The sequence below is a fragment of the Myotis nattereri genome (genome assembly GCF_964212035.1).
Source record: "Myotis nattereri genome assembly, chromosome: 3".
Classification (NCBI taxonomy): domain Eukaryota; kingdom Metazoa; phylum Chordata; class Mammalia; order Chiroptera; family Vespertilionidae; genus Myotis; species Myotis nattereri.
Genome location: NC_138077.1, coordinates 64,531,503 through 64,537,766, shown reverse-complemented (window position 1 = coordinate 64,537,766; position 6,264 = coordinate 64,531,503).

The following is a 6,264-nucleotide window of genomic DNA, read 5'->3' as shown; positions in this document are numbered from 1 at the left end:
TGTCCCATGCACCAAGAGGTCACTGGTTTGATTTCTAGTCAGAGCACATGCCTGTGTTTTGGGCTCCATCCCCAGTAGGGGGTGAGCAGGAGGAAGCCAATCAATATTTCTCTTTCATCCATATTTCTCTCTCTCCCTCTCCTTTTCTCTCTAAAATCAATAAAAATATTTTTTAAAAAGAATATCCTGTACCCATTCTCCAACTTTAATAATTTTAACATTTTGTCTGGAATATTATAAATCAAATCCAATATATCATATAGTTTTAGTTTGAAAACACTTCTGTGTATAGCTCTAAAGCTTAACTACTTTAAAAAGACATACCCACAGTTTTATTATATCAAAGAATATTAGCAATAATTTCATGATATTCTTTAATGCTAATCCATATACAAATTTCCTGATTGCTTCAAAGATGTGTTTTTAGAGTTGATTTGTTTGAATCAGGATCCAAACAAATGAACTGGTCTTTTTATTAACTGAAAGAGACCGGAAAGCTATGAGATCTGGCTGAGATGTCATTAAAGAGCAGGAAAAGAAGATTTGACAGAACATAGTTCAAAGTAAAGATTAGAGAAAAATAAAACTGTTTCATGTTTATGCCCCACTGGGATCAGACTCTTCAATAAACTGGTTATACAAAAGAGCATACAATATGTTCTATGCCCTTAAAAAGTTCATAGATATTTAACTTTTTTGGGGTCATAGACACCTCTGAGAGCAGATGAAAATCACCTGCATGTGTGTACCAGCCTTTATACACAGAATTATGCATGTTATTTGAAGGAGGCTTGAACCCCCAAAACTCATCCTGGAGCCAATGGAACCAGACTTAAGACATAAGGTTTAGAGGGCAGGAGGAAGACATGTAAATGAATAATTACAAGGCAAAGCAATAACATTAGAGCCAAACATTTACCAAGTGCTATTGGAGCACAGAGCAAAAGAGTGGCTAGTTTCTCTTAGGGCACAGGGAATGGACACTAAATGTGGAGTTTGACATTTGAGTAAGGGTCTCTCAATCAAAGATGGTGACTAGGGCTGGCATGCTGAAATTGGAGTTAACAAAAGATGATGCTAAATAGGCATCTTGGGTAGAGGGTTGAGGCACATAGAGACATAGGAAGAAACTTGAGTTTTAATTTGTCTCAGTCATTGCAGGATTTTAAGGTGGGAAGCAACATGATCAGATTTGCATATGAGAAAGTTCAATGCAGCAACAGTTGTGGATGAGGGAATTTCAGCTAGAAAGACTGGAAACAATGAGACCTGGTAGTAGCTGTTATCACAGTTGAAGTAAAAGATGACAGGGTTTGGACTATGGTACAATCAATATATGGTAAAGAAAAAGGAAGAAATCTAGGAGAGCAAAGATTCCCAGCTTTAAGTGTCCACTAAAGAAGACAGTACTGTTCCCTGAAATAAAAAAAATACAGAATGCATAGTTGTAGGGGACAGAAAAAGGCTATTAGTTTGGGGCATGTTGAATTTGAGGCATTTATGGAACACACAGGAAAAGATTCCTAGGAGAAACTAAAAAGCAAAGAGCCCCTCTAGGAGTTGGCTAATGTTTGAGTGTGGAAGGAGCATGAGCAGACCAAATCTAATTGGGATCATTTCTGATTTGAAGTTGTTTATCGTCATAGTGAGTTATGGGACCCAGTGAATCTTCAGGGCTTCTCCATGGCCAACACTTTATCTCCTAAAAATTTACCCAAGAAGCACTTAGATTAAAAAAAAAACAACCCTGTTCTTTTTTCGCCCTCAATCCAATCTCATCTCCAAACTGCAGATCTTTCCAAATGCAAATCTAATCATATTCCTTTCCTGCTTAAAATTTTAAATAGATCCCCATTTCGAGGAGAAAGTCAAACTCCTTCTTATCCTCTTCTACTTATTATTACAATGATGGTTTTTCAATGTGGATATAAATCTTCCAGTGAACATCTCCTAGACCCTCAGGGCCATGGCTCAGTGAAATAGAAAGTATTGTAATCAACTTTTCACCTATCTACATTACTCTCTATTAAGCAATTTGACAGAGACTGGCATCACTTACTGATTTAGAAGGAGGTGCTGTGGAGTAGAACTAAAGGCCTACTATGGACCAGGCAATTTGAAAGGAGTTGAAACTGCAATGGTCAAGCAACTGAAATATAAGCTCCAAATTGCTTTGTTTCAATTATGTATTGTATTCTCAAGAGATTAAAGTGCTAAACTTACTTTCTAGACATGCTCCTGACCATTTTTCCTGGGTTGATTATAAAATTCTATGTGACTATAAAATTGGATCCTATTTATTGGGCAGTTTCTGCTCTCTGTTTATTCCCAACAAGACTACTCTTTAACCTGTTCCCCATTTGATTTCTTACACAAGAATGAGAAATGAGACTTTAAGAGTCTAAGATGAAGGGAAGAAAGAAGGCATAGAAGCTGGGTAAGAGAGAAAAAACCCCACAAAACCATGTCTAATTTTTGCCTTTGAAAGTCAGTGAGTGAAATGAGCAAAAGAATAGGCTATTTGAGTCATGTTAAATTCTGTCCTGTGCTGTGTAAACACATCATGAGAAAAGTGTTAATCTAATGCTAGGCACGCTATGAAAATCTGTCAGTCCCAAACTATGTTCCATTTTCAAGAGACCAGAGCTTTGCACTTCTTGGAAGCATTGATCAATGTAAGTGCAGGTCGATCAAGGCTTTTGTATTTGCTTTTAAATGTTAATCAATCAGATTTTATTAAAAATTTAAGGCAAGAAGGGGAATGGAAAAGTGTATGGCTCTGTGCTTATGACAAAGAAGTCAAGTTGAGATCCATTCTGAAATGACTTGAGAATTTCATAACCTGCGGAATGTTAGGAACCCATCTAGACAACAGACACTGGAGGTACAAATGGTGGTCTGGGTTGGGGGTGAGATTAATGAGTATTTATTGACAGTCTCTACTTTGCAAGAGGAGAAACAAAGTGCCTTCCGTAATGTCTGGACAAGTCAACAGTGCATCTAAGCATTCCATTAATCATTCCACAAATAGTTAACAGTAATAATTACTATCATTTTAAGTGTTTTGAAGAATGCCATTTAAAAATGTATACTTTTATTGTGGTAAAATATACATAACATAAAAATTTCCATTTTAGTTATATTCAAGTGTACAGTTCTATGGCATGAAGTACATTCATATTGCTCTGCAACCCTCACCACCATCCCTATCTAGAACTTTTACATCTTTTCAAACTGAAAATTGATACTAATTATACAGTAACTCTCCATTCTTCCCTCCCCGGAGCCCCTGGCAACCACCATTTTCCTTTCCTTTTTAAAATTTTCTCTATGAATTTGACTATTCTAAGTTATCTCATATAAATGTACTTTTGTGACTAGCTTATTTCACTTATGTCCTCAAGTTTCATCATGTTGTAGATTGTGTCAGAAGTTTCTTTTTAAAGCTGAGTAATATTCTATTGTATGTATATACCGCATGTTGTTTAGCCATTTATTCATCAATAGACATTTAGATTGCTTCCATATTTTGGCTATTGTGAATAACGCTGCTATGAACATGGTGTACAAATATCTATTCAAATTCTTACTTTCAATTCTTTTGGGTGTATATACCCAGAAGTGGAATGGCTGGATCACATGGTAATTCTATGTTTAACTTTTGAGAAGTTACCATATTGTTCCCCACAATGTTGGCACCATTATATATTCCAACCAGCAATGCGCAAGATTTCCTAAAAAAGATATTTTTAAAACTGAAAGTTAACAGGAAAAACACTACAAAACTTTGGAAAGCAAAGCTGGGACACAAAAAGCCAAGTGGAAGAAAGTTAACCTGTTTTACTCTCCCTTTTTAATACTATAAACCAGAGGTTCTCAACCTGTGGGTCGCGACCCCTTTGGGGGTCGAACGACCTTTTCACGGGGATTACCTAAATACATCCTGCATATCAGATATTTACATTATGATTCATAACAGTAGCAAAATTACAGTTATGAAGTAGCAATGAAAATAATTTTATGGTTGGGGGTCACCACAACATGAGGAACTGTATTAAAGGGTCGCGGCATTAGGAAGGTTGAGAACCACTGCTAAACCAAAGAGCTTCTATGGAAAATGGGGTCCTGGGACATCAGTCAGGGCCTGGGGCTAATAGCCTGCAGCCTGGAGCAGCCTCTACCATTCACGTCAGTGCACCCCACAAACATTATCATTTTCTATGGGAGCTGGTATAAGAAAACAGTTAGGAAACACGGCTCCAAACCAGCCAACTATAGGGTGAAAGCCAGGATTAAAATTAGGAGAGAATGCAAAAGCATAAAAGATTCACTCAACAAAAGTTTTTGTTGAGCATCTGCTCTGTTCCAGGGCCCAGGTAAGATAGTGGGGATACCTAGAGGATACTGTGGTGTAAGTAAAACAGAAATGTACTTTCAAAGAGCTCAGTCTCTTAAAAGTAAGGGATATTTAAATTAGCAGTTATGATATAGTTTGTAAAGTAATTTGCTGGGAGACAGAGGGTAGCGGTGGAGGAGAAACTACAAGGTCTATATACATATATCCCCAACCACCAGTTCAAACCCATTCAGATCTTGAGATTTAAAGAGATATTTCTCTGAACTCTTCTCATTTTCCTTGCCACAAGAGGCCAGGTGTAATACCTGCTTCTTATTTAGTTGAATGTGGATGCTCAAGGTAACCTGGACATGTCAGAAGGCAAATGAACTCTTTGGACCGAATAGAGTTGCTTGTTAAAACTTTTTAGAAGTAATGTTTGATGGATCAAGTGTGATGACTTAAGAAAATCATTTGCATTACAAAGAAAAAAGAATTATAAAAATTCAAGGCCACCATCTCTGAGGATTACTTCCTACATCTCAGCTTCTCCTTGCTTTCAGCACCCTGGATTTATTTCTTATGAGAGCACTTATCACATAGTACTACTGTGGTGGTCTAATTATTTACCTACCTCTCCCATTTGATTCTAAGTATCACAGAGACAGAGATTCTACCCAGGAATGCTTGTTGGATGAATCAGTGAACAGAAAGAGAATTACATAATAACTGGCACCATTTATGTGAAGTAGCCAAGATACCCACAATAACTTGGAGAGATCGCTCTTGCAAAGTAGACATCAAATCTCCATTGTTGAGAATTCTGTAGAATGGTGGTATGGCTCTGCCACAGTTCTTCTACTATAGCACTGGACTTTCTAAAATATCCTCTTAGAGTTCTCCTCTCCCCCACCACCCAGATAATCAATATATGACTGAATGTCTATATAGATGGCAATCGTCTGAGTTCATTGTGTTGTTGTATTTTTTGCTAAATGGGTATAATCTAGCAAATGAGACACAGAAATACTGGCACACTTTCTCTGGAGTCATTTTAAGAGACTACTATTATAACTAGCACAATAATTTTTATTTTCCGTTTGATTGCTTATATTATACATATCTTTAATTTGAGGTAGAAGGGCGATAGAAAGGTCTCATTTCAGTTTTTACATCTTTAACTAGAAGTGAGATTCTTTCTCAAATGTTGATAAGGTATATAAGGTATATCCTAGAAGAATTGAGGAAATATGGGATGGGGACTTTGGTAAAAATAGTACTTTGGTGATAAACATTTTGATTTGAAATATTGTAAAAGCATACACATCCTGATGGGAAGAGTATAAGTAACAATTTTTGGTTTTTTTAACTCAGAGCAACAGTATTCCAATCAGGCTGAAATTCTGGGAAGCTCTGGAAATCTCCAAAGCAAAGTGCCATATGTCATTTCTGGATCCTGGACACATGAGCTTGGTTGCTAAGAAGATGATGCCTTCTCCCCTTTGCCACACTCATCTGATGCCGGAGCGACAGGGAGTTGATGTAAGCAGAGCAGGGATCTAACAATGTCAACTGTGCTGACATCATCCTCGCTGTGCAGGGCTGATGGGAATGCAGAATACCAAACATCATATCAAGGGCAGCAACTAAGTGCGACACATTTCCCTGGAGAAGAGGGAGGGAGGAAGGGAGAGGGCAGGATTATCTCACACCAACACAGCCTTTCAGACTGAGCTAAAAGAAGCAAAACATTGTTCTGTCTCTCATTTTTCTACCAGAAACACTTTGTATTCTAGTCCTATGTGTCTCAGGATAGAATTGAGCATTTCGATATCATAATATATTGAAATACACAGTCCTTAGAGTCATTAATTTTTATATTACACTAGAGGCCTGGTGCATGGATTCATGCACTGGTGAGGTCCCTT